This window comes from Vicugna pacos, chromosome 8 (assembly GCF_048564905.1).
Source record: "Vicugna pacos chromosome 8, VicPac4, whole genome shotgun sequence".
NCBI classification, from domain to species: domain Eukaryota; kingdom Metazoa; phylum Chordata; class Mammalia; order Artiodactyla; family Camelidae; genus Vicugna; species Vicugna pacos.
In genome coordinates, this window is record NC_132994.1 from 8,325,823 (window position 1) to 8,348,514 (window position 22,692).

The 22,692-nt window shown below is 44.6% G+C and overlaps 1 pseudogene; it reads left to right on the top strand.

Annotated features, from left to right (window-relative positions):
• Nucleotides 1-949: 949 nt before the first annotated feature.
• Nucleotides 950-18,471, top strand: LOC140697953 (forkhead box protein I3-like; annotated as a pseudogene).
• The last annotated feature ends 4,221 nt before the right edge of the window (nt 18,472-22,692 follow it).

Below are 22,692 nucleotides of genomic sequence, written 5' to 3' on the forward strand. Positions count from 1 at the left end.
TCCAATTTACTCAGTACCTTTTATGGACTAGACTGTCTTTTCTCCATTGAATATTCTTGACTCTCATGTCAAATATTAGTCAATTCTATATGCTTGGGCTTTCAACTCTGTTCCATTGGTCCATGTATCTCTGCTTAGGCCAGTATCATACTGTTTGGATTACCATAGCTTTATAATATAGTTTGAAATCAGGAAATGGGATGCCTCCCACTTTATTTTCATTTCTCAGAATTGCTTTGTCTATTCAGGGTCTTTTATGGTTCTCTACAAGTTATGAGATTGGTTTTTCTACTTCTGTGAGAAAAAATGCCATTAGAATTGTTATAGGTATTGTTTCGAATCTACAGGTGGCTTTGGGTAATATGGATGTTTTAGCAATGTTAATTTTTTAAACCCATTAACAGGGAATATTATTTCATTCACTGATACTTTTACTAATTTCTTTTTATCAATTTCTTGTACTTTTTAGTATACAGTTCTTTCACCTCCTTGTTAAATGTATTCCTGAATATTGTATTGTTTCTGATTCTACTGTAAATGTGATGGCTTTCTTTATTTCTTGTTCAGACAATTTGTTGTAGTATTTAGAAACTCTACTGATTTTTGTATGCTGGTTTTCTATGCAACTTTAATATGTTGAGGTTTGCTTCTGAGAGTCTTTATCATGAAGAATGTTGAATTTTGTCATATGCATTTTCTGCATCTATTTAGATAATTGTGCCACTTTAACTTTTATTGTATAAATGTGTGATATAAGTTCACTTGGGTAGAGGAGCCAAAGAGAGTGCTGCTCTACATGCAAAAGGAGTCGGAGTAAGTCTTTGATGCCCTGATGCTCAAGACTCCATCTTTGAATGGTCTTATGGAAGCCATCTCAGACAAATATGATGTTCCCCAAGAAAAGACTGGGAAATATTCAAGAAGTGTGAAAATATGGATTCTGGTGAACATGGATGACAACACTGTGAAGCATTACTCCAATGAAGATACCTTCCAGCTACAGACTGAAGAAGTCAGGGGGTCATCCAAATGCACCCTCACTGAGACCTGAGGGCACACTGACCCACAGCTCCCAGCAAGTGCAATGATGTCACATGGTCATTTGGTTCAGTAAGCTACAGGCCCACCAGTCAGCTGCCTTCCAAACATGGATGGATGTCAGTGGAAGGGATTCCTTTCAAGATGGAGATGGCGCTGCATTTGGCTCAGATAGCATTGACTTAATTGATTAAATTTTGTCTGTTTTGTTAAAAAAAGTGTATATCATTGATTAATTTGTGTATGTTGAAACATCCTTGCATCATAAGGATGAACCCCACTTGATCAGGGAGTATGAACTTTTTAATATGCTGCTGAATGTGGTTTTCTAGCACTTACTGTGCATTTTTGCCTGTGTACTCATCAGGGGTGTCGGCCTATAACTGTCTCTTCTTGTGTCCTTATCTGGCTTTGGTATCAGGATAATGCTGGCCTTGTAAATAGTGTGGGTTTATTCTCTCCCCTTAGATATTTTGGGACTGTATGAGGTTAATAGGCATTAAAGTTTTAAATGTTTGGTGAAGTTCACCAGTGATGCTGTCTGTTCTGTACTTGTCTTTGTTGGGATTATTTTGATTACTAATTCAGTCTTTTTACTACTAATTGGCCTGTTAAGATTCTTTTTATATCTTGACGGTTCAATCTGGGTAGACTGTATGTTTCCAAGAATCCATCCATTTCTTCTACGTTGTTCAGTTTGTCGGCATATGCTTGTTCTTAGTGGCCTCTCCTGATTCTTTGTATTTGTGTGGTATCAACTGTGATGTCTCTTCTTTCATTTATAATTTTCTTGATTTGGGTTCTCTGTCTGATTCTTGGCTAGTCTAGTCTAATATTTTCCATTGTTTTCCTGTTCTTTCATTTATTGTACAATGAGAAGTGTGACTTCAACTTTGTTCTTCTTTAGCACTACATAGGGTGTTCTAGGCTTTTGATTGACATTGGTTTCTTACTACAGTGTTTCATAGTTTCCTGGATAGGAAACTTCATTTTTATTACTATTTATTTCATTTTAATACTATTATAAATGGCATTCACTTCATTTGTAATACTTCAATTCATATTTAATACTATCATACATGGTATTCTTTTAAAATGTCAATTTCAATTATTCACTGCTGGCGCAGAGGAAGTTAGTTGATTTTGTATATTGCCCTTACACTTTGATTTTTGTTATCTCTACACATTGTCATCAAGGCATATGATAACCATGATCCATTATCATTTTAACTCAAAAATGGTGGCACTGAATACTCTGAACACTGAAGATGAGGGACTCATTGGGATTGGTGTGGCAGGGTTCATAGGAACTCTTCAAGGGTGAGCGCCGAACAGATACCGGAACCTGGCTTTTCTAATTAGCACCTCAATCATGTATTAGGCCCACAGGTTTTGGCACTGTTTCCATTATAAAAATAAGAGCTTTGGTTTTAAGGGGGACCATACACTTAAGGGAGGCATTGTTGCAGCTTAGGGCACAAATTAATTCTTTGTCAACCCTGAGTAAAACCCTTCAGGTCTGTGACCATGACTGCGGAAGTGGTAGTTGGGCTCTGGTGATTCCTAACATGTGTGTATGTGTTTTGATAGTGAGTTTGGATACTTCTCATTATGGACTATTTACATTTCCTTCCCTTATTACTTTCTAGTGTAGTATTTAAAAAATCTTGGCACACCCGTCCTCCCCCCTCACCCGGGACTCTGCTCACCGATCAAGGGTTGAGGGTTGAGGCGGGACCGCAGGGTTGGCCCCCAAAGGGGTGCTGTCGCTGGAGCGGGGAGACCAGCCCCGCTTGTCCCTCGCTGCCTCCGCGCAGCACCGAGTGCCCCCGACATGACTCTACTAGGAGGACAACTTCGTCCTGACCTCGCAGCCCGCCTGTCCCCGGCTCCGCCCTGGGCGCCCCACTGCTGGCCAGGGCGCCCTAACGGCGGGCCCCCTACACCGCGCCGCTGGCCGCCGCCGCCAACCCCAACCGGTGGCTCACCGGGCCGGCGGTGGGCGGTCCCCCTACCACCGCGTACCTGGGCGCCCACCCAAACCTCGCCGCCGCCGCAGTCCCCCGGGAGCGCACCCGGGCCCTTCCTGCAGCCGCCGATCACCGCCTGCACCTTCGGCTGCGCGCAGCGGCCCTTCGCGCAGCCCGCGACCGCCTCGCCCGCAGGGCCCGAGCCGCCGCCGCCGCCGCCGCCGCCGCCGCCCCCCGGGAGCGCACCCGGGCCCTTCCTGCAGCCGCCGATCACCGCCTGCACCTTCGGCTGCGCGCAGCGGCCCTTCGCGCAGCCCGCGACCGCCTCGCCCGCGGGGCCCGAGCCGCCGCCGCCGCCGCACCCCCCCGGAGCGCACCCGGGCCCTTCCTGCAGCCGCCGATCACCGCCTGCACCTTCGGCTGCGCGCAGCGGCCCTTCGCGCAGCCCGCGACCGCCTCGCCCGCGGGGCCCGAGCCGCCGCCGCCGCCGCCGCCGCCGCCGCCCCCCCCCGGGAGCGCACCCGGGCCCTTCCTGCAGCCGCCGATCACCGCCTGCACCTTCGGCTGCGCGCAGCGGCCCTTCGCGCAGCCCGCGACCGCCTCGCCCTCAGGGCGAGCCGCTGCCGCCGCCGGCAGACCTGGTCTGGCAGTCCGTGGCTGGCGGCGAGGACCTGATGATGGTGGTCCGGCCACCCTACTCGAAATCGGGGCCTATGGCCATGACAATCCAGAGCGCGCTGGAGCGCAAGCTCACGCTAAGCCACATGTCCTGGCTCACAGCTTCCCCTTCTACCCAGGCAGCAAGGCCGGCTGGCAGAACTCCATCCGCCACAACCTGTGGCTCAACGGCTGCTTCAAGGGGTGTACCACGACGAGGACGACCCAGGGAAAGGGAATTACTGGACCCTCGATCCAAACTAGAATGTTTGACAACAGGATCTTCTACTGGAAACGGAAGCGCCGCTTGGAAAGCAGCGCACTTCTGCGGTGGCCATGGACGTCCAAATCCGAAGACGGGCTGTCATCAGGTCTGAGCTCTGGAGTGGCTGGGAAGTCGGAAGGAGACAGCTCCTCTCAGTCCCCAGAGCCTCCCAAGGGCACCAAGAGGACCGCTCCCTCTCCAGGAGCACCCATGCTCTCCCCGATCCCCTTGCTTCAACACCTCCTTCAGCAGCCTCAGCACCTTAAGTGTCAGCAGCAGCGGGGGCACCCAGGGCGAGCTCTCCCTGATGGCTCCTACTTAGGGATCCAGAGGGCCCAGGTGCCCTCCAGCGGCACCTCTCCCACCCAGCTCTGTCTCAGAAGCCTCGCCAGACACCTTACAGCTGAGTTCCAGCACCAGCAACAGGGGGGCAGCAGCCAGGTCTTCCTATTACACCCCCTTCCCAGGCAGCACCAGCAGGGATCAAACTGGCCCCTTTGGCAGGCCGGTGTACAATTTCAGTATGATCAACAGCCTCATCTACCCACTGGAGGGGCTTCTCAGACTTGAATGTGCACACTTGAGATCTTGTTCAAATGCAGATTCCAAGGCGGTAGGTCTGGGGCAGGCACCAAGATTCTGTGTTTCTTTGGAGCTCCCGGGTGAGTTCTAGGTCCATCCACTGACCTCACTCGGAGGAGCATGGGTGCAGCAGCTGAATCTCTCTACAACCTGGCCAGCTTTTACAGGTTTCTCTGGATAAGGGCCTCCCTGGGGAGAAATCGATCGCTCTCTGTTCTGGACTAGCACTTGTGAGGGCATGGGCCGTGTCTGCTCATCACTGTACATCAGAGTCACAAGCTCAAAGGTGTACAGAAACCAGTTTGAAAAACAACAAGAAGTAAATGAAGTTATCGGGTGGGAAAAAGGTAACAATTGGCAACTGAAGCAGTGGGGAGGGGCTGGGACTGGCCAGCTAAAGGCTGTTGTTACCTCCCACCTGGCTGCATTCTGATTTTTTTTAGAGAAGTCAGAAACCTATATTTTTACAGGAACCCTCCACTTGGATTCTTTGTGGCTAATGAAAGTTTTCAAAATACAGTCCTAGGAAATGCTGCAAGTCCTTGCACTCTATCCAGCTTCCAGATCACCTCTATGCTCAGTGTCAGGTACGAGGTAGCCTCTAACAGCAACAAAATTGCACAAGCAAGCAAGCCCTGTGTGCCAGGTGCTGTTTTAGACACTTGACATGTATTCACTCATTTAATCATCACAGCAACCCTGGAGGATGGGTATTCTTACCCCTCATTTTCTGTACCAGGGCAGTGAAACGCCAGGATGTTAGGTAACTCGCCCAAGGCCACCCAGATAGTAAGTGGGGAAGCCAGGATCAGGTCCTGGCAGTCTGGCTCCAGAGTTGGTGCTTGTAAACTTTGTGTTCTAGTTCCTGAGAAACAGAGGCAGTGGCACGCACAGGCAGACATAGTGTGTACAGGGTAAGAGTGAGCTCGACTTCATTTGACCAAAGATTCCAGGTGAAATAAATACCGCTCCGAGCAGTGAGGACGGACACCCCCTCTTGCCTTACTTCTGCTGCCATATTTCTGAGGTCTGGGGTGACTACTGTCCTGCTCCGCTTGGCCTCCTGTCCCTTTTAACGTATGTCTTGGATTTTTCTATTTTTACACAAAGTTTTAGAATTGTATTAGATATAGTTTTTAAATGGAATTTTTATAGGTTTTTTTTTAATGCAACCATTGTGATAAAAACTTTTTAAAATATAACTTATTTTGAGCACTCCCTTTTACTTCTCAAGAGGTATCTTCATTTGGATAGTTTTTATGGTTACCCTCTCAGTGCCCAGCAGAGTGCCTGGTACCTGGCAGACACTCTGCCCCTGTTTGAACTTATCCAAAAAGTGTTAATTAAAATGCAGATATTTGTTAATTTTTTTGGAATAGTGATGCATAAAGATGAAGATAATTTCATAGGAGTTACCTTTGTACCATGCTGTTCCATCTTTGATGGGAGCGTTGCTGGTTTGGGGTTTTAATTTTTTTCAGAAAAAGTAGCACGGTACCTTGTAAAAAAAAATAATCTTTCCCCAGGTGCTCTTTTCTGAGACTCTCACAGCATTACTGTTAAATTTTTAATTCTGAAATATGTGTACAGAAAATTATTTTTAAAATAGTTTGAGGTATAAATAAAATCACCATTACTTTTTGAATGTTATGCAGGAAGATAGCCAGACTGCTTAATCTCATATTATGTGTACCAAAAACAGTTTTTGTGGATAGTTTTCTATGTGAAAAATCATATGGGCTTTTTATAAATATTGTTTCTGACACAACACTATATTTGTAAATTAATTTATAATGTGAACTGGGACAAAATTTTGTTCCCCAAGAAAGCATACTGCATGCTGGAAATAACATGAAATAAACTTTAAGTGGGATAAAAAAAAACGCCATATTTTATGAAAAGTGTACATTTAATCAGAATTTAACAGCTTCTAAACACGGCATGTTGTGATCAAGGCCTAGGGCACTGCACTCAAGGTTGCTTCTAAGGGTAAACATCAGTGCGGATTCAGAGAGATGGTAAACATGGATACATTTATGAAACAAGAATACAAAGTACTGGGACCCTCCCTTAGAATGAGCTGGGGGTGAGGCCACTGCCCAGCTGAGCCATATCTAACCTGAGGTGGAAAGGAATGTGGGTGCCCTGAAATACATGATGGTATTTATTTATTTTTATGGAGGTATAACTGACTTGACATTTTATTGGTCTCGGGTGTACAACACAATGCTTGGTTATGCTAAATTACCAGCACAAGAAGTCTAGGTGAACGGCTGTCATCGTCCATAGTTACAAAATTTAATTCAAATTTTAATAGTTTTTTTTTTTTTTACAATCTTAAAGTAGTTGAAAAGTACTGAAAAGCTAAACACAATGTGTAGGGGAGGAAATTCTTTTTTCTGCCCCTCTAGGTTCCTTGGCTGTTCTAATGATCAAAATAACACGAGATGAGTTGACAGGGGAAAAGCAAGCACATTGAAATTTGTAACACAGAGGCCTCCAAATGTATGAGATGTGAGAAGAGACAGAAGCAGGCTGCTTATACAACTTTTTTGATAAAGAATCAATATTTGTAAAGATTTGACAAACAAAGGGGGTTTTGCATGGGGTAGCAAGTTAATGATGAAATGACAGGGTTTGCTTACAGAACTTTCTCGGCTTTGAATCCCCTGTCTCTGGTGAAATGGTGCCCTCCATGCACCCAGCATAGGAAGACACCTTTCCGTGGGGGGTTCTTTCCAGCTTTCAGGGGAACAAAGGAGGGTCAGAGTGTTCCCCTTGTACAGGCTATTTCACAGATAACTTCAATTTCAAAAGAGTGATATGCCACATTGGCATATTTGGGGGCAGCCTGCCTTGAGCCCCATCAAAGGCGTATTATAACTTTTAAGTTGGTCTTTCTCTTGTGACAGCAGCAAGTAGATAGGCCATCTAATAGTCACGTGGCTTCCTATATTTTTTAGACTTTTCTTTGGAGAACTTTTTTATTTCCTCTTGGTTCAGAATGTCATCCTGCACTGATAATTTGCATTAGTATTTTAATATATTTTACACCAAGTAGCTTTTGGTTTCAATGCAGTGCATTTCTTTATTTGATACTAAATGTATTAGTGCATGAAAATATGAATTTTTTTGTACAAGTGCCCAGATTGCATTGAATTTGCTTTCTGAGCTCCATGGGAGGGAGGGTGGGGGTCTGAGCAGTTTTAATGTCCCAGTAATTCTCCTCTTAGTCATTCTCTGCCAAAATCAAGTCAGTCCCACCTGGCCCCATTCACGCTAAAATCTCCCAATGGAATCCTAGATCTAAAAGAGACTGGGTGATCCCCAAGCTCTGCAACGCAAGAAGACAGAAATGAAAAAAGACAAGAAAATTAGAATTGAGACCTGAATTTCTCTTCCGTTTTCTCACTGATCGCCTTTATGGATGTTTGATCAGTTATTAACAGTAGGGGATTGAATCTTTCAGCTATATTTATAGAAGTGACTGTTTCTCCCTCCAATTCTGTCAATGTTTGCTTCACATATTTGGGGGCTCTGGTGTTTTGTGTATGTTTATAATGGTTTCATATTCATAATGGTTTAACCATTTTTCATATATGAAGCCCTTCTTTGTCTCTGAAACCTTTGTATTGAAACTCCGTTTTCTTTACTATTCCTATGCTTACTTCAGCTTACTTTTTGTTACTATTTTCGTGGAATAACCTTTTTCATCCTTTTATTTTGAGCCTGTATGTATGTTTGCATCTAATGTGAACATCACACAGCCAGCCTACAGTTAGATCCTTTGTTTTATCCATCCTGTTCTCTGCATTTTTACTTGAAATTTAATCCATTTATACTAAAAATAATTACTTATAAGGAAAGACTTCTGCCATTTTGCACTTGATTCCTGTATGTCTTATATCTTTTTTGGTTCATCATTTCCTCCAATCTGACCTTCTTTTGAGTTTGATTCCAATGTGTAGTGTGACATTTCAATCCTCCCCCCATTTCCTTTTGTGTGTGTGTGTCTGTGTGTGTGTGTATATAAATATATTTAATTTTTTTATTTTTAACATTTCTTTTAAGTATTTTTATTTATTTATTTTTATTGGTGGGGAGAGGTGGTTAGGTTTACTTATTTACTTTTAGAGGAGGTACTGGGGATTGAACCCAGGACCTTTTGTACACGAAGCTTGTGCTCTACCACTTGAGCTATACGCCCGCCCCCAATTTTGTGTATATTTTTAAACATATTTCCCCAGTGGCTGCCAATCAGATTAGTTACCATCTTCCACATATAACCATCTAGTTTGCATTCATGCCATATGAGCTTCAGGAGCATGTGTGAAATATCTGCTCCTACACAGCCCCATGGACCCTTTATTGTTGTGACTGTCATAGATTAAATCTTTATACTGTTTGTTCCCACTAACACAGATTTATATAACTCTTTCATGCTTTTTCAAAATCATAAAGGAACTGAAAAGTAGAGTTACAAAACAACAGTAATATGATACTGGCTTTTATGTTTCTTTATGTGGTTACTGCTAGCTGTCAGTTGATCATTTCCTCAAACTGCTTTCAGGTCCTCTCCAGTGTCCTTTCATTTTAGCCTGAAATTTAGAAATTTAGCATTTCTTGAAGGGCAGGTCTGCTAGTAATGAACTCTCTCAACATTTGTTTATCTCAGATGGTCTTAAATTCTCCTTTATTTTGAAGAATTATTTTGGCCCTTATAGAAATTTGGTAGAAGTTTTTTAAAACATGAAGCACTTAACGTGGCAGCCTATTTGCTCATGGTCCCCCAGGGTCCTGCTGAGCTATCTGAGCACTGGTCTTATTGAGGGTCCCGTGTGTGTGACAAGGGGCTTCTCTCCAGCTGCTTTCAAGATTCTCTCATTGTCTTTCTCTTTTGCCATGTTTAAACCAAAATAGATTTATTTGTGCTTCTGTATACACCTGTTTGCAGAGCATATTACATTAAAGCATTCTACTTTTTAAAAAATTTTATTTATCTTTATTGAAGTACAGTTAGTTTACAATGTTGTGTCAATTTCTGGTTTACTGTGTAATGTTTCAGTCATATATATACACACATATTTGTTTTCATACTTTTTTCTTTTTTTAATTGAGGTATAGTCAGTTTAGAATGTGTCATTTTCTGGTGTACAGCACAATTCTTCAGTCATACATGAATATACATAAATTCATTTTCATATTCTTTTTCAGCATAAGCTACTAAAAGTTATTGAATATATTTCCCTGTGCTATAGAGTATAAACTTGTTTATCTATTTTATATATGCCTGTCAGTATATGCAAATCTTGAACTCCCAGTTTATCCCTTCCCACCCTGCTCCCGCCTGGGAACCACAAGTTTGTATTCTCTGTGAGTCTGTTTCTGTTTTATACATACGTTCATTTGTCTTTTTTTTTTTTTTTTGATTCCACATATGAGTGATGTCATATAGTATTTTTTTTTCTTTCTGCCTTGCTTCACATAGTTAAAGCATTCTAATTTTAGTCAGAGTTGTGACCGCATTTTGGTTTCACTGAGCTGAATTAGTATCAGAAAAACAAACACATTTTCATTTACTAATGCCTATAAGAAGACTTTGAATTGTTGACTTTGGAGAAGGAGGATAAATGAAGGAATGATTCTTGATTAGGAAACTTACCCTCTGAGCTCTGAATAGAAATCATCAATCGGACTTCGGTTGTTGTAATCATATCCATACTGAAGACCAACGTACTCTATGACTCTGGGCTTCAGTGACGTGCACAGAGAGGACTGTGTGCAGTGCTGAGGGCACAGTGCATGCAGATGGCAGTTGTGGTGCCAGCTTTGCCTTCCTGGGCTTGGTGGTTTCTGGGTGCTAGGCCCTGACTTACCTCTGGTCATAGCCAAATGCCATGTCTGAAATCTCTTCTGTGTGTTAGAACTTTCCTAGTCACAGGATGAGTAAGATATTAAATTGTTACATTCTTCCTGTCCAAGTGTAAATCCACTTGCAATTTCTCAATAAATATGAGTGTTCATAAAATGGGACATGGGGTAATTCTTTGGTTAGGCAGTAGGAAGAGGAGAGAAGGAAAAAGTTAATTCCTGAGTTGGTGGCCGGGAGTTGCACAGGCCTGAATATTTCAGAAAGAACAGGGCTTGGAAAACCAGGCTGCAGATGGGAAATCACCTGATGGCTTGGAGCAGAGAGCATGTGGGAGAGTGGCACATAGGGAGCATCAGTGCTCAGAGGCACAGGAGATGCACCCCATCCCAGCCCCGCAATACACACATACACACACATATGACTCCAAACCTCAAAGGTGTTTCTGTGCAGGGCCAGGTGTAGACTATCGATCCAATACTGAGCATTCTAAGTGAAAGAGAACATCTTGGCATAGTTTAGGTGTCCACCACCCACAGTTCTCTGTGGTGCACACATAATGTTAGAACGATTAAAACAACTTGATGGAAACTTGAATAACAGCATATAAGTGGTGAGATGGTCATTTAAGTTTGTGAACCATCCATTCTGTCAGAAGGAAGACCTGCCTGAACTCATGCTTCCCAGTATCTGTAGCACATTCTTTTCTTTTAAAATATTCCCACATCCACTGTCTGCATTGATACTCACTGTACCCAGGGGAGGTGAGTTGGTAAGATATCAGAGCCCAATTTAGCGGAGATTGAGAGGCTTTGCTGAGCTCATATGTTTTAGCAGCAGGGCCAGCCTGGAGCCTAGGCCTCTAAACTTCAACACCTGAGATGCCACTGCCGCACATCACCCATGCACATGTGTCCATAGACATACAATTTGATTTTTGTGGCATTTTTTTCACAGGACTTCTCACCAACTGGCTTACAGGTCCCTGAGGGCAAGGCCTGTGTGTTACAGCTCTGTGAACCTATGTCAAAAAAATAAAATTTAGTTACATTCCAAGTTGAGCTCTTTTTTCCCTTTGAGATGGCCAGGGTCCACCTTCAAGCCCCTTCTGTCTGGGGCAAAAGACATGTAGAATCAAATAACCTTACAGTGCAGAGCCTCCTGATTGCCACCTGTCAGCCCACTTCATGCCTCCAAAATTGTCCTGAGTGCTCTGTGCTGGTAGAAATACAAAAGTAATAGCTACCATTTTTCAAACACCTGTCATGTGCCAGTCACTCTGCTGAATGAGCTGCCCGATTAGAGGGTCAACAGTCCCTCACAGAAGTGCCACTCTCCCAGTAACAGGAATTGTCCCTAAGAATGTGTTGACAGCTATCCTGGCCTCCCTCCCTCTTCGCTTTTTCAGCATCAGCCTCCTTGTTCCTCATAGGATCCTGCTTCCATATCCCTCCTGCCCACCTCATTTCTGCTTTTATACAAGCTTGCTGCTTTCATCTCAGCTCTGAGTGAAATGGTTCTCGATTCTCTCAAGAGAGGATCTAGGTGAAGACTTAGAATTAAAAAAAAAAAAACAAAAATGTAAAAAACCACCACCACTCCCAGGGTTGGCTTAGGCACTGACCGGCCGCCGGAGTATCAGATGTGTCTGTCACCTACAGGAACACCCAGCGAGGCTTCACCTGTGAGTGGAGACCTTTAGAAGTTCTGATGTGGCAAGCAAGACATTTTAAACTCAGTCTTTGTTGAAGAAAGGGCCACATGCAGAGAAGTCACCATGGCCCACAGGGCCCTGCCTGATCGCATTCCCTCCGGACCCTACCTCACTCCCTCTCCCTCATACCCTGCTGTTCCCAGCCCTGGAGTGCTCCTAGCTCCCTGTGGCTGGGTCACTGGGTCCTCCTCCCCAGCATCTCTCCCACTCCGCAGCCTCTCAGACCACCCTGTCTAAATCGCCCCTCTTTCCACACCCAGCCCGTCATTCTCATCCTCTCTTATCAGGACTGGAAACTGTCTTTCTTCATTTCCCTGTGTGGAAAGTCAGCTCCCTGCTCCATGTGGGATGGCCCTGGGCTTTCTTATCCAGGGCTGCGTCTCTAGTGCCTACAGCAGAGCCTGCACATAGTAGGAGCTCAGTCAGCCCTTTGCTGGTGTGTGTGCGTGAATGGGAGGTTATGGGGAGTGCAGACACAGCACTTGCAACACAGTCTGAGGTCAGGAATGGTACTTCCTGGTTGTCAGATGTCTGGGAACAAAGGTTGCATCTGACTCAGCTCTTCTAACCTGTACTTGGCCCCAGCTTGACCCAACACTTAGCCTAGACACTTGAGAATTGAGCCTCTCCTTCTCCTGTGCTCAGATGTTGCCTTAGACCTGAGCCTTTGCAATTGAAGTCAGGGCCACAAGGACCTGTGGTCTCCCTCTGACCATGTCAGGCAGGTTCATCCCTTCAACCGCCTCACAAGGTAAAATACTCAGAAACACAACTCACTCTCCACCATCTAGCCTTTCACTCAACACATCGTTATGGGGCCCTGGGGGCTTGGGGGATTAACATAGAGCCAACATTCCAGTGGGGTCAGAAAGTCAGTCCATGAGTAAATGGACCCAATGATTTCAGAGGCTGATAACTGCCGTGGAGAAAACCAAACAGGGTACCAGAAACAGGTGATGGACAGAAAGGGCCTCTATGGAAACCGGATGGTGGGGATGGCAGAGGGAACAACAGATGCAAGGCAGGAATGAATTCAGCCGAGCAGAGACCATGAAAAGCCCAGTGTGATGGAAGCATAGCTAACGGGGAGAGAAAGTGGTCAGAAAGGAGATCTGAGGGGCGAGCAGGGTCTGGTTTTCGTTGGGCCTTGTCGACCCTGCAAGAACGTTGAAGCGCATTCTAAGAGCAAAGGAAGCCTCGGCCTGTTGGTCGCAGATGACTTGGTCTGATGTACATTTTTAGAAGGTCACTCGGGCTGTTGTGCAGCACAAGGCAGTCTAGGAAAGACCAGCAGCTGGGAGGTGGGTCGAGGGCAGAGCAGGTGGCTGTGTTTTCCGTTTTGGATGGTACCGCGCTGCTCTCAGTGGACGTGGAGAAAAAGTATTTGCTCTGCCTCTTGAAAAAAATAAAACGTTTGGTGTTTGAGACTGTCAGGAGAGCTGAGCAGAAAGAAGAATAAATAAAGGTGTAAATAGCTTTTGATGAACTACCTGTGTTATGTACTTAAAAAAAAATAATTTCCACCAACTTTATTCCCATTTTCTGTTGAGATAATCTACTTTTCATCCATTCTGTGAATATTGAGCCAGACACTGCTGTAAATGCCACAGAGGATTAAAGTGTCTAGTCCTCTTTCTCAATATTTAATAAATTGTCATTAGCATTAAAAATCCATTATGGGGTCAGGGGGAGGATCTAGCTCAGGGGTAGAGTATGTGCTTAGCAGCACAAGGTCCTGGGTTTAATCCCCGGGACCTCCATTAAAAATAAATAAGAAAATAAAACTGATTTCCCCCAAAAAATAAAATTTAAAAAAATAATAAAAGCATTTTAAAAAAAAGAAAATGTAAAAAAAAAAAAGATAGGTAACATTCTACTTAGTTTTTTTTTTTAAAGCTTAAATGTGACTTTAAGTATAAAAGTAATTGGGAAAAGAGAGTTTCAGTATCTCAGTCAAATGACTTCAGGTCACTTTCTACACATTCTGGAGCCTTTCAATCCAGAACTTTTCAACTTTCTCAAAAGCGGAGCTGATACTGAAAGTCAGTTATTTTCCTAACCTATCTGGCAAATCAGTATTAACCACAGAAAACACAGCAGTTTTCCTTCAGCACCTCTAATTTAACTACTTTAATTTATTATTTAGCTGCCACCTCATTAAAAAAAATTCTAAATCTTTCTGAGAATGAAATGCAGCTCATTGAAGTGGAACTGTCTCAAGTTCAATAGCTCCGCACACAAATTCTCTCACCCCATGAGGCATGACATGTTAAAAGGAATTAATTTAATATAGTTGCAAACCTCAGGGCAAATTCTGGTGGTGAAATACACCATTTTGCTATGTTAAGTGACTCTCGGTTTCCAGGAACTTGCAGAATTTTATTTTTTGATGTAAATGTGGCTATGGAAAAATACTGAAATTCCTAAGAGAAAAGAAAAGTTAGGATAACTTAGAGAAGAGAAAGAGGAGGTGGCCTGGTGGCCTGGTGTTCCCATCTCAGATGTAGACCTCCTACCACAACTCCAAGTGGAAGGAAATTAGCAAACGGTTACCTAAGTGCCTTCCTGGATGTAATACAAATGCAACGCACAGCTGTGGAGTCCAGGGGTTGCTCACCCTAATTCCTGGTCTTGCAAAGAGTCCCCTTGTGGGAGGCCCTCCAGTCTCGCCCAGGTGTCCAAACACTTCTCTTTGGTTAATTATAAGAACTTAGTATAAGCTGAGACACACTGATGTGTAAGAAGTCTGCATTGCTACATGAGGGTTACAACGTGGAGCTCCTTTCCGGATCGTCTTTGCTGTGACTCCTTTAAAAGCATGCCCACCCCCTCTCATCCTCCAGCGTTTACCTCCCAGAATGTGAACAAAATAAGCGTCACATGGTTACTTTGTTTCTTCCTCACAGTTCTACATCTCCCTCTGTCCTTCCCTTTTTGGAGAATGTGGGTGGGAAAAATGGAGGTGGTGAGGGGATTTTTGTTATGTTCTTGGAAACTTCTTTCTCTCCCTCCCCTCCCCACCCCCCCTTTTTTAAACATAATGTGCTTTAAAATTAACATTCACAAGCCAACAGATAGCACCCTTCTCTCCGCTTTGATCTTCCTAAGCCTAGTTGTGTATTTACATAATACAAAGTACTTCCAAGTACACTGAAGGGGAGACCATTGTCTGTAAAGATGATCAAAGAGCTTTCTCCTTTCTGCATTTCCTCCTGATGTTCTGAGTCTGGGCACAGCCACCTTACAAAGATGTACAAGAGAATATTTCACTTGATCTCAAAGTAAAAGTTCCTCCATCCAGGGATAGCCTTCACGAACTGCAGGGATTCACTTTGCCCATATATCAAAGGATTTGAAAGATTTACAGTGTATGCCTTAAAAAAAAAAATCATGGCTTATGGATAACTATTCTCTCTCATGGCCCTCAGAGGGGAGATATAAACCTTTCCATCACCCTCCTCCTAAAAGTAACTAAGAGTTCTTGGAAGTAAGTCATGGGATCTGTGAGAAGGAAGCTAAATTGCTAAACATGGATGCTTTTAAAGAAGGATTTTAGGAGGAGAAAAATACCCATCTTGTTAATGGGGTTCTGTGACGTTGTACAGAGCAGGGGCCCAGTGACCACTTGCTGCTCAGGGTTCCTTCCACTTTTGCAATCTCTATCTCTTCCTTTTTGGGGTAGTTATATAATTACTACTTCCTGCTGTGAGTTGGTGACCTCACTGTATGATTTATCTTCTCAAGGAAAGGATGATTTTCTAGCTCCTTTGATGGAAACCATCTCAGGATCTATGTTTTCCTATCCCCTGACCAGTAATTCTCTAATTTTGGGAGTACAAGGGTCTGGGAGGTAGGAATATCACTTGTGAAAGATAAAGTGAGGGGGAAGCAGGATTGGCTATGATGCTGATCTGACCCTTGGGAAGGGAAAGAGGGAAGTCAGCAGGAGAGAACAGAGAGCCTCAAACTGTGAGTGGCTTGCACACAGTCTTGGATAATATCATGGGGTGCTTCAGAGCAGATTGCCCATTAGAGGGGTCCTGCATTGAGCAGAAATGCTCCAGCACCCCCACCTACTAACCTCTGGTTTGCAAAGGAAACAGGGATGAGGCCTCTAAGACCCAGCAGTGGGCTGGATTCAGCAGCAGAGTACATCATTTGGCCCAAGTAGTTATCTTTTAAAATCTGCCTGAGTGTGCCACAGTCTCCACCACTCCCAAATGTCTTACACCTGGCCTGCCTCACTTTTCTATATTTCTTGCCTGGCTTCTGTAGTCATATGAGTTTGCTGCTGCTGCCTATAAATGTCCTTAAACCAGCTCCTTCTAAGTTTCCTTGTATTTAGCAGATAAGAGTAAGAAACTGACTTGGACTTGGGGAGGCTGTGGCATGAGCCGGCAAGAGCATGCTTTACAGTCAGACAGGCTCAAGGCTGAATTCCCATCCTATTGCCTGCTACTGCATGATCTTAGCCCCTCCTAACTTTAGGCACCATAAAGCTCTAAAATGAGGCCAACACAGCAGATGAAGCCCCCCAACCAGCTTAAACACTCAGTTTCTGCAGCTTTACTCTGTCAAGTGAAGTGAATAAAAATGGAAAGTAAGGCAGAAAGGCAGGCCAGGCTCCTGGCGAGCCAGCACGGGGCAACCACTGAGGAGCTGTGCCCATTCTCCCGGTCTAGAGAGGGGACTGCCATCCTGGTCTTAGGAACAATGAAGAAGCACAGAACAGAGGTTTCAGCAGGTGGCATTTGTACAGGCCCATCTAATCTGGTTCTGCTTACAACTGTACCTGCTGCCACTGGCTCATCCTGTCGCTGCAGAAGACAAAGCAGGAGAACCAAACCTCTCTGCATCTTACTCCCTTGGTCCATCGTGCCTCCTTCCTCCCATGTGTGGCAGTTATAGTCCTGCTTTTCTTTCAAGATTCACCTCAAGGGTTGCAAGCAACCCTTCACCAGCTCCTCCCTACAGTTTCCTACAGCCAATCTCCACCCTTACCTGAGCCACGGGTATTTCCCACTTGCTCTATGCAACTGGCTTTGGTGACTCTTTCACACTGGTTCCATCCAATCTCCTTTTTACACACAATCAGATGTAAACACTGATCAATCCAGAAATCAAGCCTTGGGTTTTTGTTGACTTCTCTCCAAACAACCTGGTCATTTTTCAGCTCTCCCAACCCCAGGTACTTCACACACAGACACACAGATTCACTCCCTCCTTTCCTCCTGCCCTCACATTTCTCTTCCTCTGTCTAGATGCTTTCTCCCCCTTTCTTGATCTGGCTAAATTTCACTCTTCCCTAGACCGCAATTTCCATGGCTCCTTTCTCGGAGGAAATTTCCCTAAGCCCTCCTCTATCACCACGTCCCAACTGCACTCATAATTTCTCATAACTTTCTGTATTTTCCTCCATCACACTAGAAACCCTATATTTATTTCTGATTTGGTTGGAGTGTGTCTCATTCACTAGAATGTACACTGGCGTGAGATCAGGAACTGTTTTGTTCACCACTCTGTCTCCAGCAGAGCTCTGAGCATGCAGCAGCTGCTCAATACAGTCCTGATGAATGAATGAATGAGTGAATGAATGGAGCTAAGTAATTACTCCTGTGGCTCATTGCTGATTCAGTATCGATTAGCACATTGCATCTGGACCTTCTGTGAGCATCTTCCAGAGAGGGAGTCTCTCATTCTTTGCCTATGTTTCCTTAAGCTCTTCCCCTTCTTCCTTCCAAATGCTTATGTGTTTTCCTTTCCCTCCTTCCAGCTGATGTATGAAGATGTTAACTGGTTAAGAAGGTTTTTTTCCGTTGTACCTCGATTCTAACTGCGTTTGTGACCAAAGAGAATAAAAGTACAAACGTACATCCCCCTTCATCTCTTAAATATCTATACAAACATTTCCACACTCACCCCCAATCCAAGGAGGGAGGGTAAAGCTGAGCAGTGAGCGTGTGCTTAGTGAGCACGCGGCCCTGGGTTCGACTTCAGTACCTCCATTAAAATAAATAAATAAACCTAATACCCATCCCAAAAAAGTGTTAAAAAAAAACACCCTGCTCAAAATAACTTGGGGGTGGCCACAGCGACAATCGCAATTATTATCAGGACGCTGTGCAGTGGCCTGTCGGTCGCATCTTTGTGTTGTCTGGAGAGCGCGGGCACAGGGCCGGGCGCGGAGGCGCAGGATGCACCTTTGCCGTGGCTGCTGTCCCTTGTCCTCCCCGCACGGCCAGCCTGCCCGGCCCGGCAGGCCCCCAGCTGCAGTCCTTCTTCAGCGTGTCTTGAGGATCCTCAGGTCCAAGTCCAGGGTGGCCGGCTCGGGGAGGAGGAGGAGCCCGGCCTTGCGGTGCTTCGAGATGCGATCTGAAGGGGGAGTCAGTCAGGCAATGACCTGGCGGAGGAGTGTTCTGGGCAGGGGGAATAGGGAGGGCACAGGTCCTGCGGTGAAGGAGATGCCTTCCTTAGTGCATCAGAGAGAAGAAGGGAACGATGCAGCTGGAGGGAAATTCCTGGGAGGAGTAGCGGCCCGGAGGCTGAGCAGGTGGGGCCGTCAGGTAGGGAATTTGTTTTGTTCTAAGTGCGGCTCTAAGCAACTGAAAGCTTCAAACAAGAGACCAACGCAGTCTGATTTATGTATATACATATATCATTCTGGCTGGAGTCTGGGGAATGGCTTGTAAGAGGAAGGGTACAGTAATGGATGTGAAGAGAGCACTTAAGGGTCCAAGTGACCTCGGGCAAGTCATTTGCTCTCTCTGACCCTCAGTTTCCTCATCTGTAAAATGAGGATAAGAAAACCTTCCTCTGAGGCATCTGAGAATTACGTGGTATAATGACTTCAGAGCACCCAACACAAAGCAGTTCCCCATTCAGTATAGTCCACTGTTGCCTCCCTTTTCTGGGAGAGGAACTCCCCAAGATGTCTCACATGTCTTTGTTTTATAACACAAATTTTTGACGGTCTTTCTTCTTAAAACTCTGAGACATTAGCTGATTGCACAAGGTGTCCAGAAACACCTCTTGCCAATTTCAATGAAATACTACTCTGAAGGGTCTCACATTATAGCAGCTGAGTGAGGACTTTCCTTTGCTGGGAGTTTACGTCCTTTAGGGTGGGCTGCTGCTCTGAAGGCTGCGGGCCGTAAGCCATGCCCCCAGAACTAGTCTGTCGCTGTCCGTCCTGGACAGCTGTGGGTGCCCGCTGGGGTGGAAGATCAGAGAGGCCCATTGTCCTTTGGACAAGCACCCCCGCCTCTCACAATGGGCAAAGCCACCGGCTGCGCTGACGCCAATCTAGACACTTCTAAGCAGCTGCTGTATAGAAGCAACTGCTCTATCTGAACATAACACACTTCATTATTTCTGACAATGGCAAACACACTTCAGATGATGGACTTTATCTTTTAAGACACAGATGTACTTCATGAGAACTGTGATGATGGGCTGGAGATTGTGTTTTGCTTCCCCTTTTCTTCCTAGTGTGAACAGTTAAAGTATTATTTTCCAAAAGGCAAAATCATTGACTCTCCTGTGAATATAAAATGAGTTCATGTCAAAGATTGATTAATTAATGAGGGAATCAGGAAAAGGTTAAAATCAGGCCCAAGAGCGTTTGAGGAGCTAGATATTTGTAGGCAATTCAGTACAGGAATGTGAGGGTATGATTGCCTGGTTAGATACAAAATCTGGTTGAAGTCCAACAAGGTAGTAAACCAAAATATTCCAAGCTATCTTTTCTTACTGAACAAAAGTTACCTCTTTAACCAGAAAAAAATAATCTACGAGGTAGCAAGTAACTTTACTAAGTCTAGACCTTTAATCAATGCCCTTTATAAGATTCTAAAGCTCTGTTCCCTCTAAATGCTTCATTTCTGCTGGATTCCCCAAGCTGAGCACACACATTCCCATGAAACCCACTCACAGCACATCAAAGGAGCAGTACTTGCATGTGCAGAAACAGCCAGGCCTTGAGGCCAATCTTTTGGACATCTCAGGGGTCCTTCTTACTGAAGCCATCTAAAAGGGTCAGAGAGCTTCCTTCTTATGCTCCTCTAGACAGAAACAGGGGTTCTCATCTTGGTGCTGTGTGTCTCTTTACCTCAAAGGCTTGAACATGAGGACATTGCAGCACTCATCCTTATCCATCTGTTAACTCACCAAGTAGCCAATGAGCACGTGCTGTGTATGGGAGCCTGGGGACTTGGTGAGGGCAGGGTAGGTGTGGTCCCTGCTCTCCTGGAGCTTATGCTTTGTGAGGAGACAGATGCCAACTAGATGATTGCCCTCTTAATGAGTTAGATACAAATGTCCTAGGTCCTGACATGGAAAGGTATTAAGCAAAAAAATGGGGAGGACTGGTTTCATCTGCAGGAATCTAGGTATCAGGGAAACCTTTTCCAAGGAAGGGATATTTAAGACATGTCTGGAAGGATGAGTGGAATTTCACGGGGTGAAAAGCTGCCATTTTGAGAAGAGGGAACAGCATGTGCAAAGGACTCAAGGACCCCAAAATGTTGGTGTCCATGTGTGGCTGGTGAGGAAGTGATGCTGTGAGGCTGGACAGGGGCAGCATCACTTGGGGCCTTGAAGGTTTGGCAGTGTTGGGGCTTCATCCAAAAGGTGCTGGGGAGCTGTGGAAGGGTCAGAGAGTGAGGAGGGAAGATGATCAAACGTCATGTTCCTGAGGACTCCAGCCCCGGGAACAGTGCCAGTAAACACTTAATAAAGGTTGGCTGAATTGTGAAGGGACACATGGCTGACCCCAGGGGATCCCTGTCTTTGGCTCTAACTCAGCTCTTTGCTTTCTAATTTAATCCCAGAAACTCACTCAACCACACAAGTGGGACCTCATACCATCTCTCTAGCTGAGGGGCTCTGGTTCACTGAGGATGAGAGAGGATGTCTCCAGGCAGCAATGGCCCATACACGTTCCCATAACTCTCCAGGGCCTTATTCCTTCTTTTAGAAATGAATTCATGGCAGAGACACTGCGGGGAGGTGACCCTCTTCCCAATGCAAGTTCTCCACTCTCCATGGCATGAAGGCTGCAGCCAGCTCTGTAGTTTTGGGTAGTCTCGGTGCTTCCATGAATGTGTTAAGTAAACATTTCAAGTTTTCTTGAAAAAGATTTTAAAACCAACATGCCATCTAACAAAGAGCAAATGCACAGGGTAGGTTAAGGGGCAAAGAAACAGGCCATCTCATTCTTGGGCAGACTTGGAAATGACCTTGCTGGTGCACTGTGAGTAGCATGAAGGAGGAGCCCTAATGGCTTCCACCCTGCCAGCTTCCCACCTAGAAATGCATCTGTGGAAACAGACTGGGGGAGCTGCAGATAGTGAGTGCTGAAGATGATAATTTCAGCAGTGTTTGCAATCACTAAAAACTGGAATTAGCTAAAGTGTCCCCAGATCAGGAAGGACCAGTCTAGGAACATTGGAAAACATCCATACAATTAAAGGGGTACTAAAGAAAGCTGTTTGTGGACATAGGGGAATAAAGGAAGAGGCAGAGTGTAAATCTGTATGTATTATGGGGTCTCATTAAATTTTAAAAATATAACTGACTCTGGGTATGTAAAGAAGATGCACAAGAAGAGATCTGGAAAGATACAAAGCAGAGACGTGACAGTGGTTATGGTTGTGTTAGTGGTCCTGTAGGCATTTTTTAGTTTTTTTTGGTTTTTAAATTTTTTTATTTTTAAAACCTTCTTTGGACGGAGGTGATTACGTTTACTTATTTATGCACTTATTTTTGGAGGAGGCACTGGGGATTGAACCCAGGGCCCCATGCATGCTAGGCATGTGCTCTACCACTTGAGCTGTGCCCTCCTCCCTCATTCTTGCTTTTTTCTATTTGCTTATCATTATTTTGCACTCTTTCTTTATTGACCTTTTGTCACTATTGTAGTAAGGAAAAAAGATTCAGGTATAAAAACTGTGTGTGATCCCCTGGGATCTCAGCTGCTGTGGATTTTATGGGGGACTTTCAGTGCCTGTTTGCCTGCAGGAAGCATCTGATTCTGTTTGGTTTCTTAGATATATGGCATGCATTTCCCTAAATCCACATAGAGCTGACTGTGGGTTTAAGATGGTATTTTTCTGCAGTTGGTAATCCAATTCCATTTTTGGGACAGGAAAAAACCCATTGTTATGCAAAAAAGGCATCAGTTCTCAACAAGTGTAGTGGGAGGGTAGGTCATTTTTGCTTTTTTTGTAAACTGTATGTGCTAGCAGCTAGCGGGTGCAAAAAGTAGAATGAACTACATTTAATTTTTTTTAAAGCAACTGGAATGATAAATATCAAAATGGTGTAAATTGTTACCTCTGAGTGGTGGGATGATGGGTAATTTCCATTTTCTTCTGTTTTGCTTATCTGTATTTCCTAATTTTTTGTAATAAGTATGCATGGATATAACAAGGGAGGGAGGATGGTGATTACTTCAAAACCCACGGTAACAAATTGCCTTCATTTATTTACAGCAGAAAATTCCAATAGAAGTCAAGGGTAGGGAGAGCTTTACCACTGCTGCCATTACAACAGGTGGTTGTGTTTTTGGAGGATGTGTGGCTTACAGAAAGAGCATGGG